Source organism: Coregonus lavaretus, assembly GCF_964263955.1.
Source record: "Coregonus lavaretus genome assembly, chromosome: 9".
Taxonomy (NCBI): domain Eukaryota; kingdom Metazoa; phylum Chordata; class Actinopteri; order Salmoniformes; family Salmonidae; genus Coregonus; species Coregonus lavaretus.
In genome coordinates, this window is record NC_139996.1 from 5,795,665 (window position 1) to 5,813,993 (window position 18,329).

At 45.3% G+C, this 18,329-nt stretch overlaps 1 protein-coding gene across 2 annotated transcripts in view; it reads right to left on the minus strand.

The window, feature by feature from the left end:
• The window catches only part of LOC311134656 (tumor protein p53-inducible protein 11-like), an 88,141-nt gene extending 77,173 nt beyond the window's left edge, over positions 1-10,968 (minus strand). The window contains exon 1 of one of the 2 annotated variants that reach the window (XM_084168402.1): positions 10,862-10,956. The gene's annotated coding sequence lies outside the window, so the exon portion shown is untranslated. Of the gene's footprint in view, positions 1-10,861 lie in introns of both variants that reach the window. The other variant, XM_084168401.1, reaches the window with a different exon arrangement.
• Between the last annotated feature and the right edge of the window lie 7,361 nt (positions 10,969-18,329).

Consider the following 18,329-nt stretch of genomic DNA (forward strand, 5'->3'; position numbering starts at 1 on the left):
CTCATCCCAAACCATCTCAAATTTGGTTGAGGTCAGGAGATTGTGGAGGCCAGGTCATCTGATGCAGCACTCCATCACTCCTTGGTCACTAAGTCCCACTAAGCCCAAACCAGATGGGATGGCGTATCGCTGCAGTATGCTGTGGTAGCCATGCTGGTTAAGTGTGCCTTGAATTCTAAATAAATCACAGACGGTGTCACCAGCAACGCACCCCCACACCACCTCCTCCATTCTTCACGGTGGAAACCACACATGCGGATATCATCCGTTCACCTATTCTGCGTCTCACAAAGACATGGCGGTTGGAACCAAAAATCTCAAATTTGGACTCAACAGACCAAAAAGGACAGATTTCCACTAGTCTAATGTCCATTGCTCATGTTTCTTGGCCCAAGCAAGTCTCTTCTTCCGATTGGCCAGCGGTAGGCATACAGTGCACTTGATTTGCTCTCCGGGCCCTCCAGGAAGGCAGAGTTTGTACCTTCAGACACATGAAATGGTTCAAAATGAGAACCGGTTTTAGAACTCAGATTCGGCTGAAAAGATGTTAACATTGTCAGAAATGCTACAATAAAAAAGGCAGGACATCGTTGGTTCTTAATGGACGGAAATGTGCATGTGAGAGCGATAAATTATCAAATGTAATAAAAACAGTTGCACCTACAAATGTATTCAACCCAAATGGATCCAAGTCTAACTGTCCCCTTGTGGACTCTGTAGCCTTGTTTTAATCTGACGTCTAGAATTTGAGCCAGGTTTGGGCAAAAATAATTGTCTAAAAGAACCCTAATGCCAACGACCCTGTCAAAAAATCCGCTATAGTGGTTCTCGGTAACGGACGGACAAATCATGACGAGAGTGTGTTGTGTACCTCTAATCAAGTTGATTTCCAAATGCTCATCGACATTGGTGTCATGTTGGCTAAGATATGATGGGAGAATTATATTTAACATTGAGCTTCAAATCAATGCATATAATTTACATATCTACCTCAATTACCTCGTACCCCTGCACATCGACTCGGTACTGGTACCCCGTATATATAGCCAAGTTATCATTACTTATTGTCAAATCAAATCAAATTTTATTGGCCACATGCGCCGAATACAACAGGTGCAGACATTACAGTGAAATGCTTACTTACAGCCCTTAACCAACAGTGCATTTATTTTTAATCAAAAAGTAGAATAAAACAACAACAAAAAAGTGTTGAGAAAAAAAGAGCAGAAGTAAAATAAAATAACAGTAGGGAGGCTATATATACAGGGGGGTACCGGTGCAGAGTCAATGTGCAGGGGCACCGGCTAGTTGAGGTAGTTGAAGTAATATGTACATGTGGGTAGAGTTAAAGTGACTATGAATAAATAATTAACAGAGTAGCAGCAGCGTAAAAAGATGGGGTGGGGGGGCAGTGCAAACAGTCCGGGTAGCCATGATTAGCTATTCAGGAGTCTTATGGCTTGGGGGTAGAAGCTGTTGAGAAGTCTTTTGGACCTAGACTTGGCACTCCGGTACTGCTTACCGTGCGGTAGCAGAGAGAACAGTCTATGACTAGGGTGGCTGGAGTCTTTTACAATTTTGAGGGCCTTCCTCTGACACCGCCTGGTATAGAGGTCCTGGATGGCAGGAAGCTTGGCCCCAGTGATGTACGCACTACCCTCTGTAGTGCCTTGCGGTCAGAGGCCAAGCAGTTGCCATACCAGGCGGTGATGCAACCAGTCAGGATGCTCTCGATGGTGCAGCTGTATAATTTTTTGAGGATCTGAGGACCCATGCCAAATCTTTTCAGTCTCCTGAGGGGGAATAGGCTTTGTCGTGCCCTCTTCGCGACTGTCTTGGTGTGTTTGGACCATGATAGTTCGTTGGTGATGTGGACACCAAGGAACTTGAAGCTCTCAACCTGTTCCACTACAGCCCCGTCGATGAGAATGGGGACGTGCTCAGTCCTCTTTTTTTTCCTGTAGTCCACAATCATCTCCTTTGTCTTGGTCACGTTGAGGGAGAGGTTGTTATCCTGGCACCACACGGCCAGGTCTCTGACCTCCTCCCTATAGGCTGTCTCATCGTTGTCGTTGATCAGGCCTACCACTGTTGTGTCGTCGGCAAACTTAATGATGGTGTTGGAGTCGTGCCTGGCCATGCAGTCATGGGTGAACAGGGAGTACAGGAGGGGACTGAGCACGCACTCCTGAGGGGCCCCCGTGTTGAGGATCAGGGTGGCAGATGTGTTGTTACCTACCCTTACCACCTGGGGGCGGCCCGTCAGGAAGTCCAGGATCCAGTTGCAGAGGGAGGTGTTTAGTCCCAGGATCCTTAGCTTAGTGATGAGCTTTGAGGGCACTATGGTGTTGAACGCTGAGCTGTAGTCAATGAATAGCATTCTCACGTAGCGTAGTAGCATTCTTGTGCATTTATTTTCTTTCCTCTATTTTCTTAAAACTGCATTGTTGGTTAAGGGCTTGTAAGTAAGCATTTCACGTATGCTACCGTACCCGTAGACTTCCAGTCATTGCGCTAACGCTAGTTAGCATTGGCTCGTGAACCTACCCAACTTCCTTCATACTGCACGCAGAGACATTAAAATGGTATCCACGAGTTCATCGGACTCTGTAAGTAGAAAGAATCTCGCAGTATCCCTTTTAAAACAGCTAACGGACAGCTAATGAAAAGACCATCTTCAAAAAGATGCTTATAAGAACCATCAGAGCCCATCTCCCGCCCACCGAGCCGTCCTGGTCTGCACTTAGGGGGACGAAGGCCGCACGGAGGCTGCCTGCGACTGCCCCCAGCCACGGAAAACCGGGGATTCCGATTGATGGCAAAGCGACCCTCAGACAGGCGTAGCCCCAGGAAGAACCTGGGTCCGCAAGGTGCGTTCGAAGTGTCGATGATCAACGTGACCTGCAATTCACATTAGTTCTCGCAGCTAGCTGCTGTCTTTTCATCGACGCACGAGCGATCCACTGCTAAGAGTACTTTTTTTCCACGCAGAGGCTAGTGGGTAGGCGGCGTTAGGAAGGTTGCCCACAGGGTTGTCCTCATTCTGGCGAAGGCCCCCAAAGACAACCTGTTATTTTATAGCCCACCAACTCCTCACCTACATCATCATATCAACGATCTCAATGATGAATCAATAAAGCTCCATGGGAGCCGAGAAAGGGAAAAAAAATTACGTTCGCGGGGTCTACACAAAATAGTCTCACCGCATATTTCTTTAACAAGATGTATGATAATCCATATTGACAATCCTTATGATTCATTCCTGACCCGGAAGGCCGATTTACACTCTTGGTGGTAGGTTAATTAGAAATGAAAAATAGTACAGTTACGTAGCTAGGGCTGTAAATTGCCAGGGACCTCACGTTAGGATATGATCACGATATTTAGGTGCCGATACGATATGTATATGAGATTCTCAATGTATTGTGATTAGATACTGCAATTTGAAATGGCACACATACACAATCCATGTCTCAATTGTCTCAAAGCTAAAAAAAAAAATCCTTCTTTAACCTGTCTCCTCCCCGTCATCTACGCTGATTGAAGTGGATTTAACAGGTGACATCAATAAGGGATCATAGCTTTCACCTGGATTCACCTGGTCAGTCTATGTCATGGAAAGAGCATGTAGAACACGTGTCAAACTCATTCTACGGAGGGTCGAGTGTCTACGGGTTTTCGCTCTACCCTTGTACTTGATTGAGGAATTAAGGTCACTAATTAGTAAGGAACTCCCCTCACCTGGTTGTCTAGATCTTAATTGAAAGGAAAAACCAAAAACCTGCAGACACTTGGTCCTCCGTGGAATGAGTTTGACACCCCTGATGTAGAAGCTGGGATGTGATTGGCTCCAACATCCACCAATCATGAAAAACATCAGGCCTGTTTTCCAGACGCAGATTCAGCCTAGTCCTGGACTACAAGTAAATTCTGAGATTCTCAGTTGAAAGTGCTTTACTAGTCCAAGAATTGGCTTATATTAAAATGATTTGTGTCCCTTTCGGGAAATGTCTTAATATGTCTCTGGAACCACGAACCAGCCCCCTTGACTTAGCCTTTGTTTACATGTCGAGTGTTTACAGTGATCGAACGGTTGTCATGGGTGAAGAAAGGTCAAGGAGGGTGTCATTTTTCCTGTTACTGTTTGACTCACAACACAATCCCTGCGTTCAGTCAGCTGACATTTATGTAGCCCTTCAGCTTTTATACAAACCACACACACACACACACACCGGCTCTGTAGGTAGGGACAGAGAAAGACTCCACTTTCAAGAACTTCTCGTCAGGCATTGCATCTACTGTATCCAGACGGCCTTATCTTTATATTAAATGCTGCAGCGATAGTTCCAATAACATCTCTACGTACAATAAGCCTGCCCTACACGAATTGCCAACATATATCTCTACAGAGCCAAGTCATAAGGCAGGTCTCTCTCTACATATCAGTTCAATGTGTACTCAAAACACCAGTAGCTATGTGTCCACAGGCCTGTAGGGACTAGGGAGTGATCTAATGCTCACATAAAAAGGAGAGAGAGAGGAGGAGGTCCATCTAAACACACCCTACTGCTCCTACTGGCATGGTCCCAAGCCTGGCCTCTACAAGGCAGTTCAAAACTAGAAGGTTGCTTCAAGAAGTAGGAGGGTAATCTTTGCATGCTCACACACATTTTAGGGAGGAACAGGAAAGAGGCCCCCGTTCCCAGGCATAGTATCTATCCAGATTTCCTTAAAATAATCCTCACTTCAAGCTCAGAAAACATCCAAGTGCATACAGGGACACACACACACACACAGTCCCTTTGTCTATTCTCTTCCTCCTCCTGCAGGAGTGTTGATAACATTATGGCAGGAACATTTTATACCATTCTGCCATGAAAGACCCTGAAACACTACTGTTATTGGCCAAACCTCTATCCCAAACCTCCTATCCCGCAGTCCCTCTACCCCTCAGTCCCATCCCGCTATCCCGCTATCCCTCTGGCCCTCTGGCCCTCTGGCCCTCTGGCCCTCTGGCCCTCTGGCCCTCTGGCCCTCTGGCCCTCTGGCCCTCTGGCCCTCTGGCCCTCTGGCCCTCTGGCCCTCTGGCCCTCTGGCCCTCTGGCCCTCTGGCCCTCTGGCCCTCTGGCCCTCTAGCCCTCTAGCCCTCTAGCCCTCTAGCCCTCTAGCCCTCTAGCCCTCTGTCCCTCTATCCTGCAGTCCTATCCCCCTAGCCCCCAGTCCCTCTATCCTGCAGTCCTATCCCCCTAGCCCCCAGTCCCTCTATCCTGCAGTCCTATCCCCCTAGCCCCCAGTCCCTCTATCCTGCAGTCCTATCCCCCTAGCCCCCAGTCCCTCTATCCTGCAGTCCTATCCCCCTAGCCCCCAGTCCCTCTATCCTGCAGTCCTATCCCCCTAGCCCCCAGTCCCTCTATCCTGCAGTCCTATCCCCCTAGCCCCCAGTCCCTCTATCCTGCAGTCCTATCCCCCTAGCCCCCAGTCCCTCTATCCTGCAGTCCTATCCCCCTAGCCCCCAGTCCCTCTATCCTGCAGTCCTATCCCCCTAGCCCCCAGTCCCTCTATCCTGCAGTCCTATCCCCCTAGCCCCCAGTCCCTCTATCCTGCAGTCCTATCCCCCTAGCCCCCAGTCCCTCAATCCTGCAGTCCTATCCCTCTATCCTTCAAAAACGGTTTCCTTCAGTCTTTCAATCATTCCATCATTTTATATCCTTCAGTTCGTTAAAAGGGAAAGGTTATTTTCTTTTAAGTGGTTCCAGCTCTTTTTAAAGCACTTTAAAATAGCTTCTTCCTATAATGGTTTAGAAGCAATCCATGTTTATTTTTGTACTGAAAAAGGCATTACATTTCCCTTATCTGTGAAAAAGGTGGTTTTTTCCTTTTAAGTATAGTTGGTCATCTGCAGTTCACACATTGACGGATCGTGTTGAAGCATGAAGAGGAATGACAGAAAACAACAAGCAGAGAAATGTGCTGTAGGCTAGGCTACTGTAACACAGCAACACATTAACCCTATCAGTACCAAGACCCCAGCAAAAAATAAATAATAATGGCGTTTCATTTATCTGCATGTCCAGCCCTTATATTTAGCATCACAACGAAGGGTTTTACCTTTTTTTTTTTCAGGACAACCAGAACTACAAGTAGAACAAAACAATATGACAAACGGTTGTATTCATGAGTTTTATTGAGGTCAGCGCCCCCCGACAGTATATGAACACGTCATAAGCCTTGAATTATTGTATTTTTAGAATTACAGGAAACTAGCTTTAAAAAAAACGGAAACTTTCTCTCAGCCTCACGGTTCTGAATGGAGAATAGCCGTTTGCGTCACCGAGCAAAGAACAAAAATCTATTAAATCCAGTTTAGATGCTAACCCCCTCCCCAAATTTACATTTACATTTACATTTTAGTCATTTAGCAGACGCTCTTATCCAGAGCGACTTACAGTTAGTGAATACATATATACATTTTTTTTATACTGGCCCCCAGTGGGAATCGAACCCACAACCCTGGCGTTGCAAACGCCATGCTCTATCAACTGAGCTACATCCCTGCCGGCCATTCCCTCCCCTACCCTGGACGACGCTGGGCCAATTGTGCGCCGCCCATGAGTCTCCTGGTCGCGGCCGGCGGCGACAGAGCCTGGATACGAACCAGGATCTCTAGTGGCACAGTTAGCACTGCGATGCAGTGCCTTAGACCACTGCGCCACTCAGGAGTACATAACCTAATATGGATGCCAATGTTTTGTTATATCTTTGCATGCGTTCATTTGACTTCCCATCTGGGGCAGCACCTGCTTGTTTTACGGGACTCATTAGCTAACAGACAGGTGTGAACCATATAGGGATGTATTCATTATGCCGATTGTTGCAAAAATATTTCATCTGTTGTAAAACGTTTTGCAACAGAAACTGTTTACTCCAAAACACTCTTCAAGGTGACGTAAAAGCTGTTGAGTTCTTAAAACAGAAGTTGTAGTTCACTTTAATTGTATGCTTCAGGTCTCCACGCAGTGTTCGGCACAAGCCACCAAACTTGTGCTACAGCGGAGTGACGTCCGTGGGGTTCCTTAAAAACTTATTCCAGACGCTTATTTATTTTTTAAAAAAGAGAGACATGACTGAACTATAACTAATGTTAAAGATCAAAACGGAACGGAACTCAACAGCGTTCGGAGTAAACGGTTTTGCAAAAGAAAAAAACGTTTTGCAACAGGATCGGTGTAATGAATACACCCCAGGTGTGCGTGCAAAGCAAAAACAAAACATTGGCATTCATATTAGATTTTGATTTGGGGAGGTGGGTAGCATCTCAAAATTGGATTGAATAGCTTTTTGTTCATTGCTCGGTGATGCAAACAGCGATTCTCTAAATCAGACATGTCTACCGATTATGGATGTAGCTTCGGATGCGGGACACATGCTTCTAGCAGGTAGCAGTTCAGTCATTTAGCTGAAAATTCTCAACGCCACGATATGTACTTCACATCTCAATGGAGTTGAGTGGCGATGAGTTTTGGCAGAGTATACCTCCTACTATATTGAGTTGGTATCAGTCGATCAGTCTATACTTTAATGCGTACCTTGTACGTACAGTTGAAGTCGGAAGTTTACATACACTTACGTTGGAGTCATTAAAACTGGTTTTTCTAAAGTATCTATATCCACAGTAAAATGAGTCCTATATCGACATAACCTGAAAGGCTGCTCAGCAAGGAAGAAGCCACTGCTCCAAAACCACCATAAAAAAGCCAGACTACGGTTTGCAACTGCACATTGGGATGAAGATCGTACTTTTTGGAGAAATATCCTCTGGTCTGATGAAACAAAAATAGAACTGTTTGGCCATTATGACCATCGTTATGTTTGGAGGAAAAAGGTGGTGCCTCAATTGGTAGAGCATGGCGCTTGTAACGCCAGGGTAGTGGGTTCGATCCCCGGGACCACCCATACGTAAAAATGTATGCACACATGACTGTAAGTCGCTTTGGATAAAAGCGTCTGCTAAATGGCTTATTATAAGCCGAAGAACACCTCCCAACCGTGAAGCACGGAGGTGGCAGCATCATGCTGTGGGGGTGCTTTGCTGCAGGAGGGACTGGTGCGCTTCACAAAATAGATGGCATCATGAGGAAGGAAACTGATGTGGATATATTGAAGCAACATCTCAAAACATCAGTCAGGAAGTTAAAGCTTGTTCGCAAATGGGTCTTCCAAATGGACAATGACCCCAAGCATACTTTCAAAGTTGTGGCAAAATGGCTTAAGGACAACAAAGTCAAGGTATTGGAGTGGCCATCACAAAGCCCTGACCTCAATCCTATAGAACATTTGTGGGCAGAACTGAAAAGGCGTGTGAGAGCAAGGAGGCCTACAAACCTGACTCAGTTACACCAGCTCTGTCAGGAGGAATGGGCCAAAATTCACCCAACTTATTGTGGGACGCTTGTGGAAGGCTACCCGAAACGTTTGACCCAAGTTAAACAATTTAAAGGCAATGCTACCAAATACTAATTGAGTGCATGTAAACTTCTGACCCACTGGGAATGTGATGAAATAAATAAAAGCTTAAATAAATAATTCTCTCTACTATTATTCTGACATTTCACATTCTTAAAATAAAGTGGTGATCCTAACTGACCTAAAACAGGGAATTTTTACTAGGATTAAATGTCAGGAATTGTGAAAAACTGAGTTTAAATGTATTTGGCTAAGGTGTATGTAAACTTCCGACTTCAACTGTATGTTTGTCCTGTGTAAAGGGGTTATTTTCTTTGGGTGCTGCAATACGTAGTTTCTGATAATTGCGCCGCGTAATCCACTGTCTTCCAATGGATTATGACAACAGGTAGAGTAAATTCAAAGGTAATTCTATTCAAAATTCTGTCTCATAAGGAAACTTTCCAAGTTTTTGCAGTGCTACACAGAGGCGTATTACTAACCTGCAGAGTTTACTCATACCGTGGCGCCAACAGCTGTTACAATGACCACGTTTACATGCATGCCAATATCCCGTTATTATTCGGGATACTCAAGTATTCTGTTTGAGGTGACACATATAATCATCATATCCAGTTTACAATAACCCAAATAAGCTTGTATCCCGGTTATGAGAATCCAGAATAAGATGCCTGGGATATATGCCGATTTTAGAAGGGATACTGTGGCATGTAAACATCTTATCCCGTTTACTGTTGTTTTTACATTTTCGTCCTTTAGCAGACGCTTTTATCCAGACGATTTACAGTTAGTGCATTCATCTTAAGATAGCTAGGTGGGACAACCATATATCTCAGTCATAGTAAGTCGATTTTTCCTCAATAAAGAATTCACCAGCAAAGTATGCCATGCTCAGTTTCGCATAGAGTCACCTTTGCAGTTCAGTTGGAAAGAGTAATAGTTTGAATACTAACTGAAGTCAGGACACTGACTGTAGGCCTGACATGTAGCCTATTATAATATTTATTCCTGCAGAAGTAAGTGTTTCTTGCAGTAAAATTACAGACCAAATGTTTATTTTGTCTCGAGGAACAGGAGTGGAGAAATGTGATGTATTTATTTAATCTTCAGAAAATGTAAAAGTGCGCTAGTGGACATTGTTGTGTAAACATGCTATTTTTTCAACAACATAAAAGTTTGACAGTATTTCACTTTCAACCACATAACATAAAACATGCATCCAAGACGAATTGAAAGACTAGCAGAAACATATGGAATCGTTTTCACAGCTTTTTCATTTCCTTACAACCAGTTATTAAACTGACGTCATTTCGAAGATTTGCAAGGAAAATCTCCCCTGTCCCCTAACAGAGGATCTATGCAAGCGGAACATACCTCCGCCATGCTTGCCTCGGGCTAGCAAGGTAGCTATCAACAGCCATTGTCAGCCAATCCAGTAGGGTCTGGAAGCTATAGCGAGCTTCGATTGGTCAATATAAACGCGATGTGGCGGAGTATGAGTCAAAACTTCAGTTTTCCCCAACTTTAGTCCTGCCCTGTTCAACTCCCTCGCCCATGCTCGCATTGCTCAACTGTCCCTCGCCTACATCGCGTCATTGAAAATGAATGGGGCTCTGTTGTTTCATCGCACCCAACGTGCTAGATGGATTTCCAGTGTAATCGTCTTCCGCTCCGCAAGAGAGGCAGAAATTAAAAGAGAACTTTACCGATGTCAAAGTTGATGATACATTCATTCTATCGATTTATGACATTCGGGTAAGCAAGGGCTTTATTTAGTATGTTATTCTAAAGCGTCAAGTAATGACAGAAGATAAGCTGCATGCATCTAATTGTATACAAGTTGATTAACAGCCTACCTAATGTCGGAAATTATAAGCAGAAAAGTAGCTTTTTTTTCCCGCAACCCCCTGTCAAAAAATCGTTCCGCTCTCCCTGGACAAATTAGGAATATTCTGTTTATTCCTAGCTACAGGGATACTTGTGAGCGAAATATCAAAAGTGTTTATCAGTTTATCCTGAATAAGACCTTAACCGGGATATGAGCTATTATCCGGAATACTGGTGGAGACTGTCACAACAAGGAATAATCATAATCAGAAGCGTCAAATGGGCACTTTGCGCTTTGCGCGGTTGAACTTAACAATGCGTGATTCTTGAAATTCTATCATCAAAACACAAATTCCACCAGACGACAGACGCTACATAATTAACTCATTTTCCATCAATCTACCAACTTAATAAATTGGTTATTTGTCCAAAGAAGTTTAACATATAATTCAAATAAAAATCACATTCAACTATGCAAACCGACTGTTCTTCAACTAAAAAGAGTTATTGATAAATTAAAATAACATAAAGAAATGTTGAGCGGAATAAACTGAAGTTTGTGTCTACTTACAGTGTAGAAAGCGAAGACAATCCAGAGTTCTCCTTTCAATAGTATTTGAACAGCAGCAAGGCGGCTTTTGAGCTGTGCTGTCTTGGTTTGCAAACAGTGGGGAGGAGAATCCGACGGATGTATGCAGGTACCGTAATGTGAGGTACGCACAAGTGAGCGCAGTATCATTACAGTATCATTACCGTAATATGTAGGTTTTTCATAAGCCCCGTCTTATTTTGAGAAAATCAAATCACATTGCAAACATATAGCTATGCTATTTATTAGGGAAGCAACTAATCAATCAATCAATCACATGTATTTATAAAGCCCTTTTTACACCAGCAGTTGTCACAAAGTGCTTATACAGAAACCCAGCCTAAAACCCCAAAGAGCAAGCAATGCAGATGTAGAAGCACAGTGGCTAGGAAAAACTCCCTAAAAATTCAGGAACCCAGGAAGAAACCTAGAGAGGAACCTAGAGAGGAACCAAGCCAGAAAATGTGGAATACATTGGCCATGCTGTCAATCCAGCATGACTTCTGCCACGTTCAAAACAACTGGAAACTCGGAACTGGGAAATCTCAGACTTCAGTGAGTTCAAGACAACTAGGAACTCGGAATAAAACGAGCTCCGACTGGGAAAATACGTTTTGAACGGTCATCCAACTTGGAATTCCAAGTCGGGAACTCCGGCCTCTTTCTAGAGCTCCGACCTGAAGAAAACTGACGTCATGATTCAACCTTGTTTTTTTCAGAGTTCCCAGTTGTCTTGAAAGCACCATAAATCCAGAGAATGACAGACTTTAACGGCAAAGTCTCATGACAAAATTTGCCCATAAGAAGGACCGCTGCGCCACCTTCCTGTGGGCAAGGTGTTCAAGTGAGCACAGCACAATGGTGAGTCCAAAAATATATTGTATGCTGCTGCATAAATGATGTAATATGCCAGGGAGATACAGTAGCTAAGAAAGTAATACTAAGTGTATGTTGTGTAGTAAGCTGTTAGTAGCCCATGTCCCTCACCCTAATAATTTGGTCCCTTCCCCCCTCATAACTTAGCCTACTGTTCTGACTTGGTGGTGCACATGGAGCCTATAGCCTGTTTTAGAGAAATGTAATCATCGAATATTGTAAGAGCTTTCATTGTCTGCTTATATCCCCCCTTTATTTATTCTATGGTTCTGACTTGGTGTACAGGGAGAACACTGTAAGAACGGCCCAGGTTCTGAATTCTGTGGCTGTAAATTTCAAAAGTGCTGAACAAATAGTTATATCGACTACGTCCGTCTTAGCTCACTCATTAATATCTTAATCGAAATTACGGATTGCCTCTTATCCGCTCGTCGTCCCCTTATGCCATAGTTTGTACATATCAATTGTCAGTAGAAACCACATTTGTTTAAGCAAGTCAGCCATATCAGCTATGTTTTTAAAAAAAGGCAGTAAATGAGGCTGAATGAACTGTTTCGCTGCCAGATAAGGTTCCGCTGATAGCCAGGTGTAGCAGTGGTAAGGATTCACCCCATGATGCTGAAAAGAAAGCTCTGCTGTTGGGAATGCTTTATGTAGGCCCAAACAGTTTGTGGGCACCGCTTGTCACCGTTATAGTGCAATTAATGTATTGTTTAGTGTTGGGTTGTGTAGTGTAGTGGCTTTGCTGGCATGTATAAAAAAAATTGGGGGAGCTTGCCCCACCAAGATTTACATGCTAAAATCACCACTGATAAGAGTACATGACCATTAAGTCCAGATCCTTCTTCAAGATGTTCAAACGTTCATAGATTACCAGCAGGTTTAAATAATAATCACATTGGTTTTAGAGGGTGCAACAGGTCAGCACCTCAGAAGTACATTTCGGTTGGATTTTCATAGGCAAGCATTCAGAGGTCGAGACTCGAGACAGCAGATGCAGTAGAGAGAGAGAGAGAGAGAGAGAGAGAGAGAGGGAGAGGGTCGAAACAGCACGACCGGTAAACAGGGCAGGGTTCCATAGCCGCAGGCAGAACATCAGAAACTGGACCAGCAGCACGACAAGGTAGCACGTCCGGTGAACAGGTCAGGGTGGGGGAGATGGGAGAATTAGATGGAGCATAGCTAAGATCACAAAGGACACCAGATAAGACAGGAGAATTACACTAGATACGACAGACTGACCCTAGCCCTGGAGACTGAGATGGACGGACAGACGGGGGGGGGGGATTCAGGGGACACTGTGGCCCTGTCCAAAGTTACCCCTGGACAGGGTCAACCAGGCAGGATACAACCCCACACACTTTGACAAAGCACAGCCCCCACACCACCAAATCAACAGACCACAAAACGTACTACCCTGAGACAAGGCCAAGTATAGGCCACAAAGATCTCCTCCACCGCACAAGCCTGAGGTGGCGTAAAACCGGACAGGAAGATCAAGTCCGTGACTCAACCCACTCAGGTCAAGTATAGCGGGAAAAAAATCCTGCCACGACGTGAATCACCCCTCTTAGGAACGGCAAGGGAAAGCTTGAGCAAGCTAGTGACTCATCCCCCGTAATAGGGTCAGATACAGAGAATCATAGTGGAGAGAGGGGAGCCGGCCAGGTAGAGACAGCAAGGGTGGTTCGTCACTCCAGTGCCTTGCCGTTCGCCTTCACACCCCTGGGTCAGACTACACTCAATCATAGGACCAACTGAAGAGATTAGTCTTCAGTAAAGACTTAAAGGTTGAGACTTAGACTGCGTCTTTCACATGGATCGGCAGACCATTCCATAAAAATTGAGCTCTATAGGAGAAAGCCCTGCCTCCAGCTGTTTGCTTAGAAATTCTAGGATCAAAAATACCTAACAAGATGGCGCCGATAGACATGGTCGCCCTGTTCCTGGCTCCTAAGCAACTTAGCATTATTTTTGTTGTTGTTGTTATTTCTCACATTATTAGCTCAGACATTTTTTTAGCATTATTACATACAGCCAGAAATAACTTTTGGATATTTGAGCGGCAGTAACTCACCAGCATTTCGACCAGAAATATTACTTTCCTGAATTGGCTCCTTTGTTCGTACCCCCAAGGCGATTCCATTTATCCCAGAGACTACTCCAAAACACCACCGGCTTCCAGAGAGACATCAGGGACTGTAACATACTCTGTTTCACGGAATCATGGCTCTCTCCGGATATATTGTCCCTGTCAATATAGCCAGCTGGGTTCTCAGAACATCACTCATGATGCTAATGTGGCAATATACAGGACCTAGAATACCTCACAATCAAATGCTGACCGCATTACCTCCCGAGAGAGTTCTCTTCAGTCATCGTCACAGCCATGTATATTCCCCCTCAAGCCGATACCACGATGGCTCTCAAGGAACTACACTGGACTTTGTGCAAACTGGAATCTGCATATCCTGAGGTCACATTTATTGTAGCTGGGGACTTTAATAAAGCAAATCTGAAGAAAACACTACCAAAGTTTTATCAACACATTGCCTGCGCTACTCGCACATCAAAAACTCTCAACCATTGCTACTCTCCCTTCCGGGACGGCTAGAAGTCCTCCCCCGCCCTCCCTTCGGCAAATCAGATCACGCCTCCATTCTGCTCCTCCCTTCCTATAGGCAGCAACTCAAACAGGAAGTACCAGTGGTAAGGACTGTTCAACACTGGTCTGTCCAATCGGAATCCATGCTTCAAGAATGTTTTGATCATGTGGACTGGGATATGTTCCAGGTTGCCTCTGAGAATAACATTGACGTATACACTGACACAGTGACTGAGTTCATCAGGAAGTGTATAGGGGATGTTGTTCCCACTGTGACAATTAAAATTGTGGATAAATGGCAGCATTCGCGCAAAACGCGAACCACCGCATTTAACCACGGCAAGGTGATTGGGAATATGGTTGAGTACAAACAGTCCAGTTATGCCCTCCATAAGACAATCAAACAGGCAAAACGTCAGTACAGAGACAAAGTGGAGTCGCAATTCAACAGTTCTGACACGAGACGTTTGTGGTAGGGACTCCAGACAATCACAGATTATAAAGGGAAAACCTGCCATGTTGGACACCGACGTCCTGCTCCCGGACAAGCTAAACACCTTCTTTGCCCAGTTCGAGGAAACACAGTGCCGCCGACATGGGCCACCGCCGCTCCTGAGGACTGTGAGCGCTCGTTCTCCGTGGCCGACGTGAGAAAGATATTTAAGCGTGTTAACTCTCGCAAGGCTGCCGGCCCAGACGGCATCCCTAGCCGCGTCCTCAGAGCATACGCAGACCAGCTGGCTGGAGTGTTTACGGACATATGCAATCTCTCCCTATCCCAGTCTGCTGTGCCCACTTGCTTAAAGATGTCCACCATTGTTCCTGTACCCAAGAAAGCGAAGGCAATAGAACTATCGCCCCGTAGCACTGACTTCTGTCATCATGAAATGCTTTGAGAGGCTAGTTAAGGTTCATATCACCTCCACCTTACCCGACACCCTAGACCCACTTAAATGTTGCATACTGCACCAATAGATCCACAGATTATGCAATCGCCATCACACTGCCCTATCCCATCTGGACAAGAGGAATACCTATGTAAGAATGCTGTTCATTGACTACAGCTCAGACTTCAACACCATAGTACCCTCCAAGCTCATCATTAAGATCGGGCCCTGGGTCTGAACCCCCGCCCTGTGCAACACTGGGTCCTGGACTTCCTGATGGGCCGCCCCCCTCCTTTACTCCTTGTTCACCCATGACTGCGTGGCCACGCACGCCTCCAACTCAATCATCAAGTTTGCAGATGACACAACAGTGGTAGGCCTGATAACCAACAATGACGAGACAGCCTACAGGGAGGAGGTGAGGGCCCTGGCAGAGTGGTGCCAGGAAAATAACCTCTCCTTACAACCTTAACAAAATGAAGGAGCTGATCGTTGGACTTCAGGAGACAGCAGAGGGAGCACGCGCCCATCCACATCGACGGGGCCACAGTGGAGAAGGTGAAAAAGCTTCAAGTTCCTTTGGTGTACACATCACTGACCATCTGGAATGGTCCACCCACACAGACAGGGTGGTGAAGAAGGCGCAACAGCGTCTCTTCAACCTCAAGAGGCTGACGAAATGTGTCTTGGTTCCTAATACCCTCACAAACTTCTACAGATGCACTATTGAGAGAATCTTGTCAGGCTGTATCACCACCTGGTATGGCAACTGCACTGTCCACAACCGCAGGGATCTCCAGAGGGTGGTGTGGTCTGCCCAATGCATCACCGGGGGCACACTGCCTGCCCTCCAGGACATCTACAGCACCCGGTGTCACAGGAAGGCCAAGAAGATCATCAAGGACCTCAGCCACCCGAGCCACGGCCTGTTCACCCCGCTACCATCCAGAAAGAGAGGTCAGTACAGGTACATCAAAGTTGGGGCCGAGAGGCTGAGAAACAGCTTCTATCTCAAGGCCATCAGACTGTTAAATAGTCACCTCTAGCTGGCCAATACCCTGCCCTGAACTTTAGTCACTGTCACCTGCCGGCTACCACCCGGTTACTCAACTCTGCACCTTAGAGGCTGCTGCCCTATGTACATAGACATGGAATCACTGGTCACTTTATTAATGTTAACATACTGTTTTACCCACTTCATATGTATACATTTTATTCTAGTCAAGGCCCATCCTATTTAAACTATTGCTGTACATATACTATTATTCAGATACGGTATACTACATATTATAAACTGGGTGGTTCGAGCCCTGAATGCTGATTGGCTGACAGCTGTGGTATATCAGACCGTATACCACCGGTATTACAAAACATGTATTTATACTGCTCTAATTATGTTGGTAACCAGTTTATAATAGCAATAAGGCACCTCTGGGGTTTGTGGTATATGGCCAATATACCACAGCTAAGGGCTGTATCCAGGCACTCCGCATTGCGTTGTTAGATATTACTGCACTGTTGGAGCTAGGAGCACAAGCATTTCGCTACACCCTTAATAACATCTGCTAAATATGTGTATGCAACCAATAAAATTGGATTTGTATTTATTATGGATCCCCATTTGATTTTGAACAATAAGGAGGCTTGCGTCTTGTGACCGTAGCGTACGTGTAGGTATGTACGGCAGGGCCGAATCGGAGAGATAGGTAGGAGCAAGCCCATGTAATGCTTTGTAGGTTAAGCAGTAAAACCTTAAAAATCAACCCTAATACCATTTTATTGTAGTGATGTACCAGAAATATGGGTTAGGGATGGCGTGGGTGTTAGTTATGTGGGATGTGACTGTACTTTATCTTCAGAGGAACCCTGATAACGGCAGCTTGCTGTCCAAACTGTATTGCACCGGAGCGATAGTGTGCAGCTACAACTGCATCCCAAACAGCACTTTATTCCCTATGTAGTGCACTACTTTTGACCAGAGTCCTGTTGGGAATATGGTACCGTTTGGGACACATCTGAACTATTTTTCTTCTGTTTTTTCTTTTTTATGTGTTTTATCTCCACCCACACAGAGCTGTCATCCAGCCCCATTCATCCTCCCACAGCCCACAGCAACCAATCAGGCTTCAGGAGCCAAACATTTCATTTCAGCATCATAATGAACATGGGGCTCAGTGACAGATTCATTATTGACTGTGTCAAGCAATTTGTTGCATTCAGAGTTCCTGTGTGTGTGTGTGTGTGTGAGTGTGATGTGTGAGTGAATGAGTGAGTGAGTGAGTGTGTGTGCTCTTGTTTGTTAGCCCTTCAACATCCCATTGTCGAGACCTTGCAAAACGTGTTGACACACAGCATAGCACAGTGGCACGGTTGGGTAGGTTACCTTCTAAATGTAATCTGTTACAGTTACTAGGGTTACTTTCTACGTGTAATCAGATACTCCCCAACCCTTCATAGTGGTATCTCAGATGTATAGGGGGATGTAGGGGAGGTATAGGCTACATAAGCTGCATCCCCAAATGGTACCATATTCCCTATATAGTGCACTACTTCCGACCAGAGTGCACTACTTCCGACCATTTGGGACGCAGCCATAGAATAACCCTTAGATTATGGCGTGGCTTCTTATCAACCCACAGTCAGCTTCCAACCTGGTTTAACTAATCCTATGAGACAGCTAGCTTCCAAACACACTCTCATCACAAACGCACACACATACACACGCACGCACGCGCACAAACACGCACACACTACTGCTGTGCCACAATGCCACAGTTTTATTGGTGAGCAGCAGGCGAGAATAATACCCAGGAAGAGATGGGGAGAGAGAGAGAGAGATAGAGGGAAAGAGGGAGGTGAGAGAGAGAGAGAGAGAGAGAGAGAGAGAGAGAGAGAGAGAGAGAGAGAGAGAGAGAGAGAGAGAGAGAGAGAGAGAAAGAGGGAGGTGAGAGAGAGAGAGAGAGAGAGAGCGAGAGAGAGGGAAAGAAGGAGGTGAGGGAGAGAGAGAGAGAGAGAGGGGGAGAGAGGGAAAGAGGGAGGTGAGGGAGAGAGAGAGGGGGGAAGAGGGAGGTAAGGGAGAGAG